Consider the following 25,315-nt stretch of genomic DNA (forward strand, 5'->3'; position numbering starts at 1 on the left):
GAGATAGAACCTTAGCCCAGCCAGCTGCAGATGAAGAAGTCAGAATGGGTCAGGCCTCCACTGGTGGGAATAGGGAGGAGGAGGAGGAGAGAGAGCGAGGAGGAAGCAGCACAACTCCAAAGAGAGACACAGAGAGAGAGCGGAATCATTTCCAGCAATCACTCTGAAAAAAAAAAATACCCATTATCAACAGAGAAATAAAGTGTACAGGATGTATGGAGGAGGGGAGCCACTGCAAGGACAGGCTCTGCCAACATCTTCCATTGAAGTTTAGGAAGAAGAGCTTGCTGCAAGAAGAAGGCATTAGATACTTTTTCTGTGTGTTTTTTTTTTTTTTTTTTTTCAAAGAGGATTTGGAAGTTTAACAAAAGAGGGGAGGAGGGAGGGGGGCATGGATCCAGATGCTGCTTATTCCTCTCCCTGCGCTCTTCTCAAGTTACACAAGATGAGGGAAGAAGAGAAAGGAGCTGCTCCCTGGGTTTTACAAGAGGTAGATTTCTATATATTTATTTGTCCATTAATATATGTATCAATGTGTGCTGGAGTGGATGGAAGAATAGAATGTGGAAGTTGGTGGAATTAGGATTAAAAGGATTTGATGATGGACTGTGGGGGGAAAAAAAAAAAGTTTTGGAGGTTTGGGAAAGTAATCATTATTCAAGAGACGGGAAAGAGATGGGATTACATGGAAGTAAGGGTTGCATGGAATTCGTTCTGGTTTTTGGCTTAAATCAAGAAAAGATTCATAAACTTGTGTGCGGTAACTTATAGCAACCAATTAGAAGTCTCCTGCTGCACGTCAGATTAATAAAAGGTGGGTTCTAATTGGATGCTACGGGCTACTGAACATAGGAGATAATACTCTTTAGTAAAGAAGGTCAATCTATTTTTCTATATATATATATATATATATTAATGAAATAATTATATAGAGATACCAAAAGATAAATGCATAGATGCATAGGTTGATGGATGGATAGATGGAAGATCTACAGATAAATAGATAGATAGATAGATAGATAGATAGATAGATAGATAGATAGATAGATAGATAGATAGATAGATAGATAGATAGACCATAAATAGGTGAATGGATCCATGGGCAGATGGGTAGATCAATGGATAGACATATAGACAGACAGACAGAGTAGACTAATGAATGGATAGATGGTTGGATAGAAGAGAAGAAGATGGAAATGAAGAGTATATAAACACACATATAGATAGACCAAGAATGTATGAATGATTAGCTAGCTACCAGAACGAATGGATGGATAGATAGATAGATAGACCATGGATGGATGAATGGATAGATAGATAGACCATGGATGGATGAATTGATATATAGATAGACCATGGATGGATGAATGGATAGCTATATACATGGACAGATGAATGAATAGATAGATAGATAGATATATAGATAATAAAAGGATAGATAGATAGATAGATAGATAGATAGATAGATAGATAGATAGATAGATAGATAGATGTGGTAGTTTTATTTAGTTGGCGGAAGTAGGACACATCATTGTATAATATAAGCATACAGAATATATTGTTATTGATATACTGTAAGTGAAGCTATGTTTCTGACTGATAACTCTAAGGTTCTTCTCATGAAAGATCCACTCAATGAAGAAAAATCTTATTTTACTAATTTACTAATTAATTTACTAATTTGGCTGTTACTGTGTTCATTAGTTGGTTCTATTGGTTTTCCTGATACTTTGGGTTTTGATAGCCTGCAGCTTGGTACTTTTATGTGGTGAGCCCCAGTATCTGCAGCTGTTGCCCTCAGAATTGTCTCGGAGGACCACACAACTGTACAGATCAGATGATGGTTATTTAAGTGGAATATACATTTTCAGAATTTTAAAGCTTCATTTTAATAAATGTACTATATATGAGCAAGTGAGTAGAAACTGTACATGTAGAGAAAGAGGATTGATGGAACATTTTGGTCAGTATGGAAAAGGAAAATTTTTAGGGCATACATTTTCACATTAGGAATTTCAAAACCTGGAACTTTCCCTGAAAATCATGGACAGTTGGCAACTCAGATCATATATAGTTTTATCACATGTATGGTAAAGGGTGACTTCTTTATGCTGAAAATATTTGTGGTGGATGACTGAGTTGCAGACATTCTTAACCACCTCAGTACCAACATGTTACACCCCTTTCCTTTCCAGGCCATTTTTCAGTTCTGTGATAGTTTGACTAACAATTACTCAGGCAAGCAACTGCACACAAGTACATTTGTTATACTTGTTTTGAGAAAGATTTTACTTTTGCTAGTATTTATTAACCACTGTTTTTTTTTTTTTTTTTTTTTTACTTTTTATACTATTAGGGAAAAAATGGGGGATATACTGTACATTTACCTTTTTATTTCTAATATATTATATTTTATTATTATAAATATAATATATATACTGTGTATATGTTATATTTCTAAATAATATAGTCTATTATTTCCCTCTACAGTATATTTACATTTTTAATAGATAATGATTGATTAGAGCTGCTTCCTCAGATAAAATATTAGGTTGGCATTGTATTAAAAGGTGGCATTGTATTAGAGGTGTTCAGGCAAATAATGGGCTACATCGTGCTGAATCCACCCAAAAGCATTAGGATGTGTTTGCACCTTGGCCATGCGGAAACACATGTTGCGCATTAGGGTGCTGCAATGCCACGCATTCCTAATGGAATCCTAGTGGACCTTGCCAATGCACATGCATTTTAGCACAACACACCGTAAGGCACTACCAAACACTGTGGTGAGCTCCTTTTTAAGAAAAAAGTACATGCACTTTCTGCTGTGTTTTAGTGCATTAAGGAGCCAATTAAAATTAATGGGCTGTCCTAACACATGTTAGTGTGCAAAGTAAAACACATTAATGCATTTTGTGTTAACGCACTACAAAAGTATGAAACCTGCCTACTGATTAGTAGCAATACTACCTAGTAGCAGTGGTTAATACTACTTATTATTGTGGCACTTTTACCCACCTGACTTTATAAAAAATGTATCCCACAATCACTGGTGCCTTCCCTTTAATCACAAGCCATGTTCTGCTGCTCCCTTTCTCTTATTCTCCTTCCTTATTATGGACAATCTGCTGCAATCCTCCTTTCTCTCCTACGTCCATTGTGAGAGGAAGGGGAGGACTTTTTTTTTTTGGGGTGGGGGGTTGGTTTTATGTGGAGGTAGTGGGGAAGGGGAGGGTTTAATGTTTGTAAACACAGACAGTGTTTACACTTTTGATGGCTGTGATTGGTTCACAATGATCACAAGGCACAGAGCCACTTTTGCCTGTGATCTACATTGTATATAGTAGGATGTTTAAAAAGCTTCCTCTCAGAATAACCGCTGGCCCTAATGGCTGTTTAGCTACAATGGCTGCTCGGGAGATGGTTAAAGGAGCAGTCCACCCAAAAGTGATATTTTAATTATAGGTTTAGCATGGAGGGCAGAGTCAGCCCATAGCTCCTTATATACCTCTCCAAAATTCCCAAATCCATTCCTCTACCCAGTTTTGAATGCTTCCTCCCACCCGTGAGAGTTCCAGCTCCACCTGCTATATTCTCCATATTATAAAACATTTAATATATGCAGCAGTAGTAGTGGAAGCCCCCCATAATAGGAAAAGCATGTGTGCAGATCCAGGAACTCGGCATAGAGATCTCACCAATGGAACCCCAAAGAGATATTCTGAGAAATATCTGTCAGGTGTTCTACAAAACTACTAAAATATCAGTTCTGGGTGAATAGTCCCCTTAAAAACATAAGATACTTTGTGAATCATGATTATCCAATAAGGTTTACAGAGTGTGATTCTGCAAATATCTGTCTGCCCTTAAACAAATCACATTCTTCCCAAACCCACCGTGAAATATCTCCCCTTTTCAGCTAATGAGTAAGAGAAGATCGTGCTTGGTGAATATTTTTCTTTTTCGTTGTTCTCCATTCAAAAGAGAACAATTGTCTATTGTTTGTAAAGAGATTTTCCACTAAGTCTTTTGATAGGAAGTGATCATTCTTTCTACATAATGGAGAATCCATCCGGGGAGAAAAACACCATCACCTGTGACAGTTGGGCAACACTGGGAATTCTGGTGGACAGACCTCCGCGTTGGAGTCTGTTATAATCTTATGATTCAGCTTTCCAAAAAGTGCACTACAATGAAAGATCAGTTTTGGATGAAGTTCCTCTTTGTGAAATGAGCAATGTAGAGCATGTATGGCGTTTTTATTTTTTCTCAGTTGAAAAGGAAACATTTGTCTGTTTTTTCCCAGAGATGGGTTTTAATATGGTCGCTAGTACAACAAACTCTAAACTGAGTCAACCCATAAGAGAACATGTTGAATACTTACATGTCCAGGGGGCGGTGAGTCCAGTCTTCTCCAGACAAGGGGGCCTTTGATAACCAACATTTCTGCATGAGGGGAATAGCATGCCCCCCTGGTAAGTGCCATGGTTCCTCTCACCAGCCACTACATCACTTTAGTGTCCTGTTTACCTGTTAATAGTTGGCTTGGTTTGGGTTTTGTTTTTCTATAGCAGTGATTCTCAACTAGGGTTCCTCCAGAGGTTGCTAGGGGTTCCTTCAGCATTGGGCAATTTCTGCCTCTCAGATAAGTTCCCACTGACACCATTCATCTTTTTAGATATCTGTAAGGAGATAATTCTTCCCAATGACCACAAGTGTAAGACCATCACACTATTATACCATGAGTTGTAGACTTCTAATTTTTAGCAGGGGTTCCCCAAAACAGGAGAACTATTTCAAGGGTTCCTCTGTGTTGAAAAGGTTGAGAAAGGCTGTTCCAGAGTCAGGGCCAGTTTAAAGGCCAACCCCAACTAAATTTAACAAAGACTTTTTTTTTGGTGAGAGCCAATGGGTCGAATAATGTGCTTTTCGTGTCTCCCTGAGACTTCGATGCAGAGATTCCCCCCCAGGAGTTTTTTTTTTTGTTTGTTTTTTACTCCTCCCCCTCCAACCATGCCATAAAGAAAATGTCACTGGACACTGAATCTCCAAATTGTTTTTGATTTCTCCTTTATAGAGAATCCATCAGGCAAGCATGGCACCATCATCTGGCTTTCTAATAGCCAGCATGCCAAATGCTGCTTTTATTTGCCCTACACTGCAATGTGGTCCTATCTCTGATGTTACGACTACATATGAGCTTGGGCACTTTGCCATACTGGAGGTGGCTGAAATAATGCCAATTATGGTTTATTATTACCACTCCAACGACAAAATGGAACTGACTGGTGCTGTTTGAAGGTATGATGGGCTTTTCTGGTACTTATTTTATTAAATAACTTTCTGCATTGCCCTAATGTCAGAAATCAGACTTTATGGGATCTATTACCAATGTATTTACCCAAGATTCATATAACTTACACCCATAATTTATCTGTTTTAATAAAAATACAACCACATTTCTCTATGTCCCTTGTCTTTTCAAAATTTATGTGAAGCCAATATATTTCCCTTGTTTTTGGCTACAGTAGGGAAGGGTTAAAACCCCTATCAGGGTATTTTTAACTTCTTTGTTTTTCTTGTGAGTTTTTCCGTCACATCTTGTCTTAGAAATGCAACAGGAAAGGCTAAGTTCACCTTCTGTTCTCAAAATGCACCCTGGGGGTTGCACCCTTTTCTACTTTTTGTTTGGCCCTTGGGGCCCCTTTGTTTCCCTAATGCCCTGTTACAGTCTCATGTAATGTCACTAGTCTAGGTCTGTCTCCTGAAGCATTTCCCCAGTCTCCCACAACTCCTACAGCATGTTCACAATCTCTGAAAATCTCCTGAACATGTCTGCAGTCTCTGTCCATCTCTTCTACCATGATAGCAGTCTCTGACCATCTCCTTTATCATTAAAGGAGACAGAAGAGCGCCTCTAAGTGTAATATTTATTTAGTACATGAGACAAATGAACACTCACATGGAGGTAAAAGATAAAAGGCTCCTCTGTAGGTGACAATCCAGTGAAATGAGTCCTCAGCGCCTCCAATCCGAGATGGTGGAAAAACCGGGGTATGACAGGGAGATAGCTGGATGGAAGGCGGCTTGGAGCACAATGCTTGTCGGCGTGTGATGTCACCAGGGTTTTCCCTTCAGCCTTTTACCTTTTACTTCCATGTGAGTGTTTATTTGACTGATTGTCTCATGTACTAAATTAATATTACACTTAGAGGCGCCTCTTCTGTCTCCTTTAATGTCATTTTCCAGAGTGGGCTTCACTCCTGAGAAGAGCTTTGCCCTTAGTGACTGATTTTTAATCCATGCCTGTTTATTGACAGGTGTTTCTCTCATTCCATGGACTCCCTGATGGACTTTTTTTTAGATTTTTTAAATATTTGACTATTGCTTTTTAGTTACATGTTGTTAATATTTATCCTTTGTGCTAGCATTTTTGCCCTGTTTTATATCTCCTTTATCATGTCTGCAGCCTCTGACCATCTGCTCTATCATGTCCACAGTATCTGACCATCTCTTGTAATATCTCCACAGTCTCTGACCAACTCTTTTATAATATCGACAGTCTCTGACTATCTGCTGTATTATGTCCACAGTCTCCCACCATCAGCTGTATTATGTTCACAGTCTCTGACCATCTCGTGTATTTTGTTCACAGTCTCTGACTATCTGCTGTATTATGTCCACAGTCTCCCACCATCAGCTGTATTATATCCACAGTCTCTGACCATATCTTATATTATGTCCACAGTCTCTGACCATCTCCTGTACTATGTCCACAGTCTCTGACCATCTCCTGTACTTTGTCCACAGTCTCTGACCATCTTCTGTATTATGTTCACAGTTTCTGACCATCTCCACTGTTATGTTAATAGTGTCTGACCATCTCTTGTATTATGTCCACAGTCTCTGACCATATCTTGTATTATGTCCACAGTCTCTGACCATCTCCTGTACTTTGTCCACAGTCTCTGACCATCTCCTGTATTAATGTTCACAGTCTCTGACCATCTCCAGTATTATGTTAATAGTCTCTGACCATCTCCTGTATTATGTCTACAGTCTCTGACCATCTCTTATGTCATACCATTAGGCCGCGTACACACGGGCGGACTGTTCGCCCAACTTTGTCCGCTGAACAGTGTTTGGGCGGACAGTCCGCTCGTGTGTGGGCTTTCAGCGGACAGTTTCAGCGGACAGTTGGACGGACAAGGTTTTTCGGAAATTCCGAAAAACTGTCCGCTGAAACCTTGTTTGAGCGAACAGTCCGCCCGTGTGTAGGCTTGTTCGTCAAACAAAGTTGCGCGCATGCTCAGAAAGGATTTTCACGCCGAAAGCTATAATGCAGTGTATAGGACGTCGTATTTTTCATCCCGTCGTACGTGCCGTTCACGTCATCGCGCACGGTTTCAGCAAACTGTTCGTCCGTCGTGTGTGGCCATGTCCGTCCATGCTAAGTTTGAGCGGACTGTTTGCCGAAACTGTTGGACGGACAAAGTTGGGCGAACAGTCCGCGCGCGTGTACGCGGCCTTAGTCTTTTTCTGTATCCTGTTGTGTGCTTCTGACACTGAATATTCAATAAATTTTTTGTGCTTCCGTTTGTTAATGTCAGGGGCTGCACTTGAGTTCCACCCCCACCCATATAAAGAAAGTTGGCCATTACTGGAATAGGCATTCAAGGGGCAACAGTCGCAGGCAACATCAGCATGTCATTGATTTGTACAGCACGTGCTTCCTGTCCATAGCTGACCGCAAACACCTGATTGTACCCTCCACAGAAATACGCTGATCTTGGCAGTGGACGACCATGCCAAAGAGCCGTTGGTGCTGAGCATGTACAGTGAATTCAGTGATGTTGGTGTTGTGGGAGCATTCAGAGTATTGTGTTTCAGTGGGTTGGTTTATAATCCACAGGCAGACAGACTCAGTGTGTTGCCATGTTTGTTGTTTTGTGGTCTGCGCTGTGATACTTCCTGCTCTGTATTACAAATGAATATGATGCTTGGCTCGCATTGTAACCTTCGCCTTACTTAGACTTGATGTTCTTTAAGCTTCTGTCTCTGTCACCTCTTGTCCTCACATTTATATGAGCTTAAAAAGTCCCTTATACAAATGAAAATACAAGTACCAGAGCTGGCCAGAACTAGGAGCACTAAAGACTGGATGTTAAAGTGACTTTTTTAGTCTAGTTTTACATAGGCAAACATTGGAACCCCTGACAGGTTTTTATTGCTCAATGTAAACAAAATGAAAAGTCTGCAGTCTCCAGTGATACACTTCCATCCCTATATACATATACAAAAAAAGGAGAGTCGCCCTGGGACTTTAAATGAGGTGGTCACAGTTAGCCACTGAGTAACATGAGTAATAGTAGTATAAATGTTTATTAAAATGATTGTACATACATAGATAATATAGCATACTAGCTCAGCCAATGGATTTGCACATAGTAAAAAGAATAAATCAAGTTGATACAAACATTATACAATGCAGTACCGTATATACTCGAGTATAGGCCGACCCGAATATAAGCCGAGGCCCCCAATTTACCCCCAAAAAAACTGGCAAACTTATTGACTCGTGTATAAGCCGAGGGTGAGACATGCCTGTCCATCCCTGTGTGTGTGTCCGTCCATCCCTGTGTGTCCGTCCATCCCTGTGTGTCCGTCCATCCCTGTGTGTCCGTCCATCCCTGTGTGTCCGTCCATCCATCCCTGTGTGTGTGTGTCTCCATCCATCCATCCATCCATCCCTGTGTGTGTGTGTCTCCATCCATCCATCCATCCATCCCTGTGTGTGTGTGTCTCCATCCATCCATCCATCCATCCCTGTGTGTGTCTCCATCCATGTGTGTGTGTGTGTGTGTGTGTGTGTGTGTGTGTGTGTGTGTGTGTGTGTGTGTGTGTGTGTGTGTGTGTGTGTGTGTCCAGCCTACCTTTGTCCCGAGCCTCCGTCCCGTGCCTTGCCTCCTTGCCTCCGTCCCGTGCCGTGCCTTGCCTCCTTGCATCCGTCCCGTGTCGTGCCTTGCCTTGCCCCCGTCCCGTCCCGTCCCGTGCCGTGCCGTCCCGTGCCCTCTTCGTCGGCGGCCATTGTAAAGTTCAAAAGCTGCGCCGCCGCCTTCGCCTGTGATAGGCGGAACACTGAATTTCCCAGCAGCCTGTGTTCCGCCTATCACAGACGTCGTATCATCCTCGTCCGTAGTACGAGGATGATACGATGTCCGTGATAGGCGGAACACAGGCTGCTGGGAAATTCAGTGTTCCGCCTATCACAGGCGAAGGCGGAGCCGGAGGCGCGGCTTTTGAATAGAATGGCCGCTGTCTGTCTGCTCGACACGCTGATTGAGCGGGCAGACAGCGATGACTCGAGTATAAGCCGAGGGGGGCACTTTCAGCCTCAAAAAAGAGGCTGAAAATCTCGGCTTATACTCGAGTATATACGGTATATACCAATGCACGCATCAGAAAACCCGACACGCGTTTCGCGAGATCATTGCTCGCTCATCAGGGGTAGATGCAGATGAAGTGTATCTAAATAGACAAAAAGATGTGTAACAGTGGTAAATGTCAGAACAATGGCAGAATGGGCCAAAGTAAAATTGCTGCTCAATGTGTGCCCATTAGAAGGGCAGAAAATTATGGGAAATCCAAAATTTTACAGTTTTCAGAAATAGAAGGGAAATCTTATTATTTATTTATTTCAGATACTTATATAGCGCTGTCAATTTATGCAGCGCTTTACATATACATTGTACGTTCACATCAATCCCTACCCTCAAGGAGCTTACAATCTAAGGTCACTAACTCGCATTTATACATACAGACTAGGGCCAATTTAGACAAGATCCAATTAACCTACCAGCATGTCTTTGGAGTGTCTTCAAACATGGACGCCTGTTTTGGTGAAAACAATTTAGGAGGGGATTTGTCATCACATTTTTTTTGAGATTTTCTCTCACTTCCTGTTGTTCTTCCAGGACCAGAAGTGAAGGAAAGCCTCCCCAACAAAACACAGGCAGTAAATGAAAACCTGGCAAGACTTCTACTGCTTTGGCTACAGACACACTTCAAATAACCAATCCCAATTCTGTTAACATCTTAAAGAGGAAGTAAACCCTGATGAGTTTACTTCCTCTTTCATTCCCTGCAAAGACAAAGCATAATGGACTACTATGCATCGCATAGTAGCCCATTATGTGTCATTTACCTGACCCAGGAGCCAGCGAAGTCACCGCTGTCCCCTGTAGTCCACCGCATCCATCTTCTCGGTGGGTCTCGCAGCGAAGCCGCTATGACGTCACTCCCGCGCATGCGCACGGGAGCCGAGACACGCGGCATTGCGCGGCATCTTCGTTATCGAGGATGCCACGCTCAGTGCGCCTGCGTGCCGCTGTCTACGGCGCATGCGCCCGTGGACAGCGGTGCCCGTCTTCGGGCAAATATCTCCTAAACCGTATAGGTTTAGGAGATATTTCTTGGACCTACAGGTAAGCCTTAATCTAGGCTTACCTGTAGGTCAAAGTGGTTTGTAAGGGTTTACAACCACTTTAAAGCTGAACTCCAGGCACAACATTATTTTTTAAATATATATATAGTGGCTGTAAACCCTTACAAACCACTTTGACCTACTGGTAAGCCTAGATTAAGGCTTACCTGTAGGTCCAAGAAATATTTCCTAAACCTACACGTTTAGGAGATATGTACAAAAAGACAGGCACCGCTGTCTACGGCGCATGCACCATAGACAGCGGCACGTAGGCACACTATCGCCAGTAGCAGCATGTCGTTAGTGGCGGCTCCCGTGCGCGCGCACGGGAGTGACGTCATCGCTGCTCCGGCCGGAACAGCGATACCCGTAAGAAGATAGACGCTCCGTGCTACAGGTTATAGCGGTGACATCGCTGGCTCCTGTGTCAGGTAAGTGACACATAATGGGCTACTATGCGATGCATAGTAGCCCATTATGCTTTACCTTTGCAGGGAGACAAAGAAAAAGTAAACCCATCAGGGTTTACTTCCTCTTTAACAGCCACAAAGAACATATATCTACGTTGTGTGCCTTTGCAAACGTACCTTGTAAAAGTAGCATTGACTTCATCACCATGCTGTATATAGCCTGTGCAGAGAACACAGCTGTGGGATAGGTCCAGCAGGCTCCACCCACTACAGGATGCCTACAGAAAACTACAGGAGGGGCGGAGACAAGACCAGTCACTCTGCACAAGAAAAGAGAGCAGCAGTGACTGGTCTTCTTTACAGGAAACTTTGGCACAGAGGAAAAGTTATTTGCTGAATTACTGGTCAGATCTAGAAGAAATACACAAAGCACACCAATATATTCAAGTACGCCCATTGCTCTGGTACTCAGATAATATTTACTTAATATTTAATATATTATAATATAATATTTCATATATTTAATATTTGCTTTGGCAGGAGTTCAGCTTTAAAGTTGCACTTCAGGCAAACAGCTAAATACATAATGAAATATATACTGTATGTGTGAACAATCTTTTGCCTCCCAGAAGGTTTGTAATTCTGTCCAACTAGTTTTGTGAACCAGGCTCCCCTACCAGCCAGCATAGCCAGGTCCCTGACCTCCAGCACAGTTAAGCAGTACTGCCTGGTCAAGGATCCACCCCCAACCCGCTGATTGGACAACACAGTAGCAATAGCACATTGATGACTTTTTCCAGTTTTGTAAACTTTTACGTAGTATTAGCCTGGCAGAACTCTGCAAAGTGGTCAAGCCTAGGCTAGCTTAGAGCCTTTCTGTGAACAAGTATGATATATCCATTGGTATATCATATATCATGGTAGTCATTTAATAAGAATATTGCTTGTTTCAAAATAATGCTCTGCTTTGAAAATAGACTGGTTGTCTCTTTTACCAGGGGGATGTCTTTTTCCTGCACACGCCTGACTTCCTGTTATTGACGAGAGGAAAACAATGTACAGGAAGTGTTCCTCACTTCAACAGAACTGTTTTGTAGTATTGTTAGTTGTCTTGTTACATTTTGTCACTTGGCTATCTTGCCACATGTGACAAAGTGGTTGTAATCTTTTGACATCAGCATCTTATGTCATTAGTCAGGAGATTCTCCTTTCTGATTTTTTTTTGGAAAGTCCACCTTTTGTGGGAAAAAAAAATAGTAAATGTACACATATTAATTTTAAAACAAAAATGTGAATGTATTAGTTTTTAAACAGGAGCCTGGAAAGCATTGCACCCAGCATCAGTGGGTGAAGGGGAAATTTTAAATGGACTAAATGTTTGCAAACACTACTAGTGTTTACACCTGTGATGGCTATGATTGGTTTATAGCAAACACCTGGTACAGAGCCACTCTGGTTGGCTCTGTATATCGTGACTGTGAACTGAGCCATTCACAGGTAAACTGGTCGCTGAGTGTGTTTTCCGAAGCACCGTTTATAAATTTCACTCAAAAAGTATACATCTATCTCACTACCATGTGTTTTTATGTAGCAAGGTCCCAGGCCTCCTTTAGCCTAATGAGAACCTCCAGAGCCAAGAGCTGCTGACATATTTCCATATAGAGTGGGTTGTAAGGCATAGTGGGTATAGGGCAAGGTATATTAATGGGCGTCAGACACTTCTTGAATGCAAAGATATTTTATTTCTCTTGAACAGAACTTTGGGAGAGAGGGTTTAGGGCCAGGACATCCTTAAGGTAGTTGCAATGTTAATTTGGCAGACTTCGAGACTTCTACAGGTAGACTGCCATGCAGGGAAAAACATCCAGCAAGACACCATGCATGTGCAGGAATGTTATATCCTATGGCAACAGTCTTACAACAGTTCCTAACACAAGTTATAACAAACTCCTTTACTTCCTTTACAGTCACTTATTGTAGGTTCTCAACCTACTGAACTCCCAGTCTCTCTCACAAGTGTAGCGCCGGCTCCTGAAGAGCACGCGCTATGTGTTTTTCAAATTTAAGGTTACACCTGAACTGCAGTTTGGTTTAGGTACAATTGTCTAAATTTGGACTTCAGCATCAGTCTGACGGCTATGAGATGTTCAGCCTGACCACAGGGGGCACTGTCTCTTCTGGCAGGCATGGAACTATGGTCTGGTCGGGTGCTTAAGTTACTCTCTCTCGGAGCCCGCCCAGTGGGAGTGGCGCTCTTGCTGTGCTTTCTGGGAGAGGGTATTTAAGATGCGGATGTCAGGTGGTTTGGAGTTCCGGTCTAGAAGGATGTACTGACTTCATGGTCCTGGTCCTCCTGACCAGCCCCCAGGAAGGCTATGGCCTGGGGTGCGGATCCACCTGATCTTGTTGTCTTGGGGCTGGCTAGCCCGAGGCAAGGAAACTAAAGGAGCATTCTGAGGTGTTTGGGTGCCGTCTCCGGTTTGGGAGAGACCCAGTAACTTTGTGCTATCCAGAAGAGGACTCTTCAGAAGAAAGCCACCTACGGGTTGGTTTCTTAGCAAGAGCCTGGAGGAGCTGAAGTACCCAAGAGAATCCGGTCTCGTGGATATCTCCAAGCTGGCTGAAAGATCCAGATATCACACGAGTGTTCTGCAAGTTTAGTTTTCCTACGTGTTCTACAACAACGTCTGTGGCAGAGACTTATCCTTGTATGTTCTACAACAATGTCTGTGGCAGAGACTTGTTCCTGAGTAAGCACTTTGCTGGCTGCTAGGCCTTGTGAAAGAGGGACTGTCCAACTTGAGTGAACATCCAGTTGCGAATGGCTATTCTCTGGATGCAGTCAAAGTAAGCAAGTTCTTCAATATTGACCTTGACACTAAGAGTACCTGAACTTCCTTTCCAACCCTCTGATCCCATTTTAAGAGACTGTTCTTGGTCTACGTTTTTGCAAATAAAATCCATTTAAGTGGATCTGTCGTCAGTCTCTCAAGTTACTGGGCCATCTACCACGGGATACCCCTAGACGTGAAGTGAGGAGAAAGAAGGTAATGGTAAGCCCAATCTAACCAGCAGTTCCTTCGGGGGTTAGTGCTACACTAGACTTACTGATTCACTGCCACCGAATACTTTGAGCTCTTCCAATCTTCACTTTAGTATCTTCCTCAAGCATCACCCCCGCTTCTCTGCTGGGTCCCTAGCTTGGCACTCCAGATACTTCTCAAGCTTCACCCCACTGGCCTACTTGGTCCCTGGCTTGACATACAAGGCTGCTCTGCAAGCATCACCTCCACTGGCTGGGTCCCTGGCTTGACACCTGCTGAAGTTTCCCAATTCTTCATTGTCCCTGGTTGGTGAGAATACTGCTCTGGTACTTGCTTCAGCTACTCACTGTAGTCTCTGGTAATAAGGTGGTTGGTCCCTTAGTAGTGACAGCTTCCCCTCTACCTCTGACCACGACAGGTTCTCCAGCCAGCAGAACCGTCGCTTCGGGTTGGACTGCAAGCCCCAATCCCAACCCTATGCTGCTCTCTTGCTTCTGGATAGGCCAAAACTCCGGCCTAGCAGCCCAGGCAATACAACACACATCCACCCAGACAGCCATCCAGGTGGCATAGAACACTGATCACCTGACACCACCCAAATATATAGGTTCTCCCAGCATGCCAAGGGTTTTAAGAAGACCTCTGCCCATTGGCTGAGATGCCCCATATACACCTAATCTGTCCTTGCTTTGCCCTTATCTTATATAATGTCACCAGATACCCAGCCACCTAGGGGCAGTAGAGAGAAGTGCAGAAATTCCAGACTTAGGGTGAACTCAATTGATCCTTAACATGAGCCAAGGTAACTACACCTGGCAGGTAAATTTAGGAGAAACCCTGCCTAAACATCAGGGTGCTACATCTACAATACAGTGGTATGGAGGAAGTTAGAAATAATGTGTCAGGCCTGCAAGGAAAGAGGTATTATACTCAGTGGCTCCAGCACTGCAGCTTCTGTTAGTCTATTTGACTTCCGGGAGTGTCACATGCCTGCACTGTCCGACGTGTGTCATGATCTCTTTCTTCGACCCCCTATGTCACTACTACATTAGCAGTGATGTAGAGGTTGGAGGAAGGAGTCATTGTGTGGGGTTGGGGACACAGGAATCTGACACACCCCAGCCCAGTTGAATTGCATTGAGCAGTGTTACCTAATGCAGTTCCAGTGCAAAGACAAGGCAAAAAGCCTTTCTTTGTATTGGCCCAATCACACCATCGCTCTGCATTGGGGTGCACTACTATAAAATGATACAGACATGATGCAACACACTTAGTAGAAGAATACGATATGCAACTCCATACATGCTCTTAAAGTGACATTAAAGGTTCCGTTTTTTTTTTTTTTTTTTTTTTTTTAATAACAGGCATGTTATACTTACGGTACCTGCTTTGTGCAGTGGTTTTGCACATAGCAACCCCGATCCTCCTCTTCTCGAATCCCTCACCTGTACTCCAGGCCTCTCCCTCCTGCCTAGTGCCTCTATAGCAAGCAGCTTGCTATGGGGGCACCCAAGCAGACTCACTCCCGAGCCGCTGCTTTGTGTGTCCATTCACATACAAAGCATGCCTCAGCCTCACCCCCGCTCTCTTCCATTGGCTACCAGGCTGTGATTAACAGTAGCGGGAGCTAATGGTTACCGCTGTTGTCTCAACCAATGAGGGAGGAGAGACCCAGGAGTGCTGAGGCTCTTGTGCACATCGCTGGATTGCGAAGGGTATTATGTAGGTTTTGTTTTTTTTGGGGAAGGGGGGGGGGGGCTGCTGCACGCAGAAGGTTTTTTTACCTTCATGCATAGAATGCATGAAGGTAAAGAATCTTGAGCCATTACAACCACTTTAAAAGCATGTATGGAGTTGTGGACCGTCTTCTTCTACTAATTACAGAAAATCAAGAGGATTTTCTCACATTCCAGGGTTGTCACACCTTATAATTATTGCATGATGCAGCAGCACAGTGATGTAGTGGTTAGCGCCTTCACCTAGCAGCAAAAGGGGCACTGGTTCAAATCCCACCCAAGACTCTATCTGCCTGGAGTTTACATGTATTTCCTGTGTGGATTTCCTCCCACACTCCAAAGACATAGGTTAATTAGCTCCTGTCTAAATTGACCCAAGTATGTGTACTGTATGTATGAATGTGATTTAGGGACCTTAGACTGTAAGCTCCTTGAGGGCAGGGGCTGATGACATAATATATGTAAACTGTTGTGCATTTTGACGCCCCTATATACAATATAAGTACCTGAAATAAATAAACACACTGCAGCATATAGCATTAACACAGAGGTAAAATGCATTGCAGAGCACCTTCACACTGCACGACAGCGCAAATATGTTATGTGCTATACATTGCCATGCAATGTGAACCAGCCATGAAGGAAGTTGCTGAAAATATGGGGAGTTAGGAGTCGCAGGCCGCCGTACAGTTCAGTATATTACTCCTTCTCTCTGGAATTCTGATTCGTTACTAGACAGGGTCTCTTTAATGTGTAGTCAGGGGAGCACAAACTTTACATTCCTCCCTTTTCGCAGCCTTCCACATGCCTGCCTCTTTGAATAATCACCTCCGACAAGGAAGCATATTACGTAATGAAAAGCAGAACCACATCTGATTCCCCGTAACTGGAGATTTTCATGTGTTACTAAACTTTCCGTGCTAATTAAAAGCAAACATAACTGCCCCAACGCAGTGACTTCACCAGGTTCAGAAAGGTGACTTCCTATTGGCCAGCTGGAAAGGCTGTATAGAAATAACGGTAAATACGCCGATTTCCTGAAGTTGACAGGAATTCAGAGTTTGAACCTGGCTGACAAGTCACGCAAGGTGAAGTTATGTTTACCTTGAATTTGCCTTTTAAAAATATCTACTTGGCTTCACCATAGGAAAATCTATTGTACATTATTATAATGAATTGTAGTGTTTAGTTGGGTTCATGTCTGTTTCTAATGTGTAAAAGTAACATTTCCACGTATTTATTACCTCACACAGAGATCACAATACTACCCCCTGACAGTGCTTTTGACTGCTCTTCTCCCCAGAAGAACAGCACCATTTTGTCCAGGCGTCATCTAGGATCACTATCTAATTCCAGGACTGAGATGCTGGCTCAGAGATGACACAATCATGTAAATATGGGTGTCTGTGCAGTTCGTGGCTGTGTTCACAAGTTACAATGTTACAGTCTGATCACTGGGAGATTATTATATTTATGTTATATTATTATTATTATACAGGATTTCTATAGTGCTGACAGTTTGTGCAGCGCTTTACAAAATGAAGGCAGACATTACAGTTACATGACTATTGCTGTCTTACCGGCTGCCCTGACCACACTTGACTCCCACCTTGCCCACCTTATACGAATAAGACACGACCATTGTAGAATAGATTTAAATGGCCATAACAGCCTTTTATTAACAAAAAATGGGCTAACTTTACTGTTCAGTTTTTTTAAATTCATGAAAGTATATTTTTTCCCAAAAAATTGCATTTGAAAGGCCGCTGCGCAAATACTGTGTGACATAAAATATTGCAACGATCGCCATTTTATTCTGTTGGGTCTATGCTAAAAAAATATATATAATTTGTGGGTTTTAAGTCATTTGCTAGCAAACAAATACGGATTTTAACTTGCAAGAAACAAATGTCAGAAATAGGCTTAGGCGTGAAAGTGTTAAGGCCTAACGGCTGCAATACGTCAGCACTTCTTGTCTATTTTTCACCTGTATATTTGCATGCCTTTTTAGCCGATTCAGTGGCGCTCAGCTTTACCCTTTTTTGATTGCATATGGAAGTTGTGGAGACCTTTTGAGGCATATTGTCCTGCACTTGAAGTGGATAATTTCTGTCAGGAGGTAGTAGCTCGGTCACAACTGTTGCCGCTCTTTTATCTTTAGCTTTCTCTAAGGCCCCTTTCACACTGGGGCAAGGGCGGCGTCAGAGTTAAAGCGCCACTATTTTGAGCGGCGCTTTATCGTCATATTTATGGAGGTATTCAGCCACTAGCGGGGCACTTTTAACACCCGCTAGTGGCCAAAAAAGGGTTAAAACCACCTGCAAAGCACTGCTGCAGCAGCGCTTTGCCGGAGGTATAGCCGCTGCCCCATTGATTTCAATGGGCAGGAGCGGTGGAGAAGCGATATACACACTGCTCCTTCACCGCTCCAAAGAGGACTTTTTTGACCATCCTGCCAGCGCACCACTCCAGTGTGAAAGCCCTCATGGCTTTCAGGGTGCTTTTTAGATGCTATTTTTAGCACTGTAGCGCCTGCAAAGCGCCCCAGTGTGAAAAGGGTCTAAAACAACACTGGTGATCCTGCCATGAGGGGCATTGTTTAGGTGCTTCCTGTTATGGGGGGACAACTGTTTCCTAATTTGTGCTTCTCCATTGTCACCTTGTCACAGTACCCAGGATGGTTTTCCAATGATGTATACAACCAAAACCTGAACCAGATCTGGCCGCTTTCGCCATGAGGAACACCTTTGTTTTATCAGATACTTCCAGTTAGAAGTCAAAAGCTCCTTAGCCCCTTTATTTAGAGACAGAACTGTCTTTATTGCTTGACAGCAAAAAATGAATGTGTTGTTTTGTTTCTAATTTTACACCCATTTTCATGTGCAACAGCTAAACAAATATCACGAGTCAGTAAAAAGCGCTGTGGAAACGGTTTGGATGTGAGATAACCGCTCTCGGCCCAATCAGGGCAGGAAGAGAACAGGAAGAACAAACATTTCAAAGGAAATGATCATGACAAAAACATATAAACTGGCCTCAGAAGGGATAATTGAACAGAGGATCCCACAGTGTCTTCTTTTCCTTTTTTCCCTTGCCTTGTAAATTTGTATTTAAAAAATAATAATGACGTAATCCAGTAAAAGCTTGTCCTCGCCATACAGAGTGCATTGCTGTGTGCATAACTCATATGTGCCAGTATAAATGTGCACTGTCCTGTGCTGCAATGCCTTGCTAAAACCCAATGCATTGCTTGCATTTTTTCCTTTTTTTTTAAATCTTTAATGTAATTCTATGCACTGCAGCATGTTGCAGTTCTTTACAGTGAGGCGCAATGTACTGCTTTGTCAAGAAATTCAACATGTCCCATCTTCTTTCAGCACACATAAATGCAGCATGTCGGTGTAAACTGAAGCCATAGGGCAGTGATGGCGAACCATGGCACCCCAGATCTTTTGGAACTACATTTGCCATAAGGCTCAACTACACTGTAAAGTGCATGAGCATCATGAGAAATGTAGTTCCAAAACATCTGGGGTGCCATGGTTCGCCATCACTGCTATAGAGCATAAAGCACATTGCCTCGTTATTGCAGTGGGACTGTACTGTGGGCAACGCTGCCCAATGCAGCTGGTTTGAATGAGCCCTAAGAGAATATTAATGCAAGGACTGTCTTCAGAAATCTTGATAATTGGTTTGGGAATTATCATTTCATTGTGTAATGTCTTGGATTTCCCAGAACTATCCCAGGGTTTGGAGATTTGCCTTTGGAAAATCTTTGTTCTTGGCAATGTCCTGGATTGTTTAAATTAAAGGGAAATTAAACTAGATCTCAGCATATATCTCACGTAAGTCACAGCATACACTTTCAGTTTTAGAACACTGGCGTTGTAATAATACTACAAACAATAGTTATTTTTTGACAATACAATATAAGCTTACTTAAAAAAATCTCTTCCAACAACTTCCTGAATTCCCTGTTCACTCTTTTGGTTTCCATTTCTAAGAACTACATATCCCATGGTACCTTGATGCTTGCAAGCAGTGACTCCTGTACTGACTCCTCCTCTTAGTACCTCTGTAATTCAGAAGGCAGGTGTCCTGTCAGAAAGCCGCTACCCATCAGAAAATGCAACCTAAGTGATGTTCCATCACGGCCATCTTCGTACACCTGCACTCGTCCGCAGTAAGCCTGCAGTCTGAAGTCGCCAAGCGGACATCTTTTTACACCCACCGAAGTCTTGCATTTCACACTTATTTTTACCAGTAGACTCAGCTTATATAGTAAAATACAGTACAGGCGGACCTCTAGTTACAAACGGAGGGAGATAACAGGAAGTGAGAGGAAATCTACTCCTAGGAAGGGAAATTCACTCCTGTAAGAGTTATTTGGGGAAAAGGTGTCTCCAGTGATGCTTTATCACCAAAGCTTGTCCCCACAACAACCCAAAATTTTTAAAATCCAGTTGACAGAAAGTGAGGTGAAATCTTCTGAACAGGGGCACAGACAGCAAAACAAATGCTACAGGGGTCTTAAACCTACCCTATGCTATCCAAAAAGCTTAAAAATAGTTTTTTGGCTAGATCTACACTTAAAAAATGTACCTGTTCCGACTTGCAAACAGATCAACCAAAAGCGTTCCACACGTTTTTTAGTTTATTAAAAGTCAGCAGCTACAAAAAGCATAGCTGCTGACTTTTAATAAACCGACACTTTCCTGTTCCACGGTCCAGCGATGCGGTCGTCCAGAGCCTTGCTCCTCTCCTCCTCCTCGGCGCCTCCATTGATACTGTGGGCACCCGGCTGTGACAGCTTACAGCTTCAAGGCCGGGCGCGCACTGCACATGTGCAAGTTGCGCTGCACTCTGCTATTGGCCAGCCAATATTCTGGGACCTGTGTTGTGTCCTAGAAGATTGCTGGCAGGGAGGGGCCGTCTAGAGCGAGAAGAGGAATCGCCTAAGGGACCGAGAACAGGAAGGAGGATGTGGGACAGGAAGTCCCACTAAAAAGAGGGTACACACGCCCCCCCCCCAAAAAAATTACATGCCAAATTTGGCATGTCAGGAGGCCAGGAGTGCTTAAAGCAGAAGTCCCACTTTTGGGTGGAACTCCACTTTAAGAACAAACCTACAGACCCTTGATCTTGTTTGTAACCCAAGGACTGCCTGTATTTGGAAGCCTGTTACACTTTTTTGATTTTGAATTTTAAAAGCATTGGCAAGCCTGCTGATCTCACAGGTTACTAATCTGACAGAACACTGCTGCTTTTAAAGTTCAACAACAAAACAGTTTGACGGATTTCAAAATACTGTATTTCACTGTATAAGCAGAGTTTACTGGTAAACATAAGTGTGAAATACAAGACTTCCGTGGGTGTAAAAAGATGTCCGCTTGACTTTAGGCTTACTGCGAACAAGTGCGGGTGCAACAAGATGGCCACGACAGAACGTCACTTCCATTGCACTTTCTGATGGGTAGTGGCTTTCTGATAGAACACTGGCTCTGTGAAATGTGTGACACAGTAGTGCCAACCCACAGGACATAGTGACTACGTGTCACAGAATTCAAGGAAGGAAATGTGTAGTGATCTTCACAAAGTACGTTTTTAAACTTCAATACCGTTCATATTAAAAGGAGTAGGTTGGAAATATCTAAAATTCAATGTGGAAATAATTATATATGATTTTTTATTTTGATGACAGATAATGTTTAAATTTACATTGTGGCCGACATACCTTATAGCTTGCCCTCCCTCCAGGTATGCGAGGTCCGTGACCCCCCTTGTTAATCTGTCCACAATCCCTGCCATCATCCCCTAGTCTTCTTCTGGAAACTGATCTCCAAACTTCCTTCTCCAACTCCAAATGACTCAAAGCGATAGCAATAGACTAAACCTTTCAGCCACACATTCTGCCACTTAAACTGATTGTAAAGTCTCATTTTTTTCAATAAAAATAACAAACATGTTATACTTACCTGTTGTGAGCAGTTGGTTTTGCACAGAGCAGCCTGGAGCCTCCTCTTCTTGGGTCCCTCTCAGGCTCTCCTGGCCCCTCCTGCCCTTTGAGTGCCCCCACAGCAAGCAACTTGCTATGGAGGCATCCGAGTCAAACTGCAGCTCCGTGTATCCATCCAGACACGGCCCCATCCCCTCTCTCTCCTCATTGGCTAACTGACTTTGATTGAAAGCAGCGGGAGCCAATTGGTCTACTGCTGTGTCTCAGCCAATGAGGAGGGGAGTCCTGGACAGCCAAGGCAGTCCTGGATACTAGATGGAACCTCACTCCCTATAAATGAGCAAAAATGTTTGACAACGCCTCATCCCTTTGTCGGTGGGGTTGTGGATCTACGGGTACGCTTCTACACATTTCATGGTCCTGCAATATGATTTGCAGCTTCTGGCGGAGAATGTTCCAGATTGTCTGTTCTGTCACTGGTATTCTTACTCCCTTAAACCCAGCATTGGCTATCCTGGGCCTGGTCATTGAATCATTCCCTGCGGCCTTTCAGAAAACGAATGCCAATATTCTACTGGCAGCCAAATTAACGATCACGGGACATTGGAAACTCGATCTAGCCCCAATCTGTCTGCAGCGGTAAATATGATACATCAAAACTATTTACACGAAAGAGCATTGGCGTTGCAATCAGATTCCTTCCACTCCTTCGAAAAATTGTGGAAAACTTGGGCTGACTGGTATCCCTCTTCTTCTGTATAAAGTATATCATTTGTTATCTATATGGTTTACACTGGCATTGTTACCCATTCTTCCAGTTTTGTACCCATATGTTACCAAAATGTCACCTAGGTGTATTGCATGAATTGTTGCCTTAAAGAGTCTAACTGAGTTGTAAGTTAATTCCTATTTTTTATGTGATACCTTTCTTTTGCGTACACCATTGATATGTTCACTTTGATGGATCGAGTCTGTACCGGGTGCTGAACAGATCAGTGGGGGAGTGAAGGTATGGTAAATATATGCTGGGGGGGGATAAGGGATTAAAACACACTTGTTGCTCTGCCTTGAACTGGCAAAGGGACAGGTTTGCATTAAATTCAGAAAACATTTAAGTTTGTCTACAGAGCAGACTACTCAGATCGATCACACTGGTCTGAAAGTGGTTAACGGCCCTGCCCACCCCCGCTCCTTCTCCGGTGAAAAATCTGGATTTGTTTGGAGGGCTGATTGAAGATCTGCAGGTTTTCCAAGAATCAGAATCCCAAGTGAAAAAGTAAACGACGGCCAAATCTTTTCCAGGAATGGGGGGAAAGGGGAGAGGACCATAAATTAAACTCAAAATATATGTTTTTTTTTTTTTGTTTTTTTTTTTTTGCGGGTGGATTGTTGTAATATGAATCTATGAGCTGACTGCGCATTCTGGGGACCCAGGAATTTTTTCAGAAACAAGAAACTTCAAAACAAAAACGAAAAAAAAAAAATGATATGAGAAAAGCAGGTTCTGACTAATATTTTGTTCAGATTAATAGAAGCCAATTTTTATGAATCATTATTATTAATAAGAAAATATCTCTAGAGGAAATTTTTATGTGGTATTTAATGGTTTGAAATAAAACCAACATTGTCCTGAAAGATGATATCTATAGTTCACTTCATTTAAAGGGTCACTCCACCCAGAACTATTTCAGAAATTGGAATGTTGAAGAGTTAAAGTGATTGTAAACTCAAAGAACAAAAACCTGCAAGATAAATTCATAATGAGCTAGTATGCATCGCATACTAGCTCATTATGAAATACTTACCTTAGATCTATGCTGCTGAAGCAGTCCCAGCACATTGCTATGACCGGCGACATGTCTCCCGGAGTTATTTCCGGGTTCACGGGCTCCGGCACTGTGATTGTCCGGAGCTGCGATGGCATCACTCCCGTGTTTGCGCGCGGGAGCCACCGGTAACACGAGCCCTGAAGAAACGGTTCAGGCCGTTTCTTCAGTGCGCATGCGCCGATGATGTTGGCACAAGTGTATACAGTGAATATCTCCTCAACTGTGTAAGTTTAGGAGGTATTCATGGTACCTATAGGTAAGCCTTATTATAGGCTTACCTTTAGGTAGAAGTGATGAAACTAGGTTTACAACCACTTTAAAGCTGAAGTTTATGTATGGCAATTTTTACATAGGTATATTTGTCTGGTTTGGACCAATGTAGGTATGTATGTGGGATCCCTATGGAAACTGAGCTGGAAATCATTATATAAGGCCTCGTACACACGGTATGGAAATCAGAAGGGAAAATTCTAAGACGAGCTGTCTGCAGATTTTTGGATTGTTAGTTTGGGGCAATCAACAGATGATTTGACTTTTTCATCAGACAAAAGCTGGATGTTCAGGCTATAAAATTTTTGTCTGATGTGAACTCAACATCTGATTTTCGAATGGTTAGTATAGAAATCCATCCCACAAAAGTACAAACACACATGATCGGAATCGAGGAACGACTGGGAAGAGTTCAGCCTTGTAAACTACTGTTCGTAATCTGGCGCTTGAGAAATGAACTTCCTCTTTATACTCTCAAAGTACATCACTACGTTCGTCTTTGTCAAACGTCAATTTGGGGATAGTTAGTATGCTGACAAAATCCTGCACATGCCCTTTTGACAAAAATCAGACGCTCGGTCATACAACAATCGAACTGTGTGTACGAGGCCTTATGCACCACTGCTACAGCGATTGCCACTAACTTCTGGGTTTTATGCCAGGTGGCTGTCCTGCTGCTTACTGACTACATTCACTAAATGGATGAGGTGGAGATTGTGATGTCACCTCCCCAACTCTTTACCTCATCCAATCAGAGAATACATTGCATTAAAAAAAAATGCAAAGTATTCCCTGAATGGGGCCCATGCCAATGCAGCAGGGCAGCCACTTGGAAGTAGCAGTGCCTAATACAGTAATTTTCAGCTTCCCTAGAGGTATGGCACATACATGCTTTGTCCAAGCTGGACCAACGTAAGTATGTATAAACTGCCATGACTAAACATTAAATTTAAAGTGAAAGGCATATCAAAACCTAACCAAGCCTAAATTTACTGCCACCCCATTCTTAGGCCCTATACACACAATTAGATTTTCTGCAGATTTTTGTCTTCAGATTTACCAAAACCATATAATATGAGGTCAAACCTTAAGAGTTTCAATTTGTATGCAATCAAGCAGGTCCTTGCACTACATGGCTTTGGTAAATCTAAAGACAAACATCTGTGTGTACGGGGTCTAAACCTATTCTATTCACTCTGTAAAAGTAACAATGTTTATACTTACCTATTCTAAAGTCACTCCGGTCCAGCCACATGATCTCTCCAGTGCTGGCTTCAGTGAAGAGGAGAGATCGCCGACAACGGCTGCATAGTCTGGGCAATGACATCATCCATTGACTTACTATGGGGCATCTGTGTTACCGGTCCCTCCTCTACACTGAAGCCAGCGCTGGAAGTCGATCATGTGATTGGACTTAAGTGACGTCAGAATAAGTGAGTATAGACTGCCTTCCTTTTACAAGGTAGATAGACTAGGCTTAGAATGGGGGTGGGAGCAGATTTAAGCTTAGTTAGGTTTTCACTTCACTCCACTTTAACCACTTCCCACCTGGCCTATAGCAGAATGACGGCCGGGTTGTGGTTCCGT

The 25,315-nt window shown here is 42.8% G+C and overlaps 1 protein-coding gene across 1 annotated transcript in view; it reads left to right on the forward strand.

Annotated features, from left to right (window-relative positions):
- Positions 1-337: 337 nt before the first annotated feature.
- The window catches only part of DENND2A (DENN domain containing 2A), a gene marked incomplete in the record, with an annotated part of 181,615 nt that continues 156,637 nt past the window's right edge, over positions 338-25,315 (forward strand). The window contains 1 exon segment of the mRNA XM_077469274.1: positions 338-490.

The sequence above is a fragment of the Lithobates pipiens genome, unplaced genomic scaffold (assembly GCF_037356315.1).
Source record: "Lithobates pipiens isolate NorthernLeopardFrog02 unplaced genomic scaffold, aLitPip1_a1.2 Scaffold_8, whole genome shotgun sequence".
Classification (NCBI taxonomy): domain Eukaryota; kingdom Metazoa; phylum Chordata; class Amphibia; order Anura; family Ranidae; genus Lithobates; species Lithobates pipiens.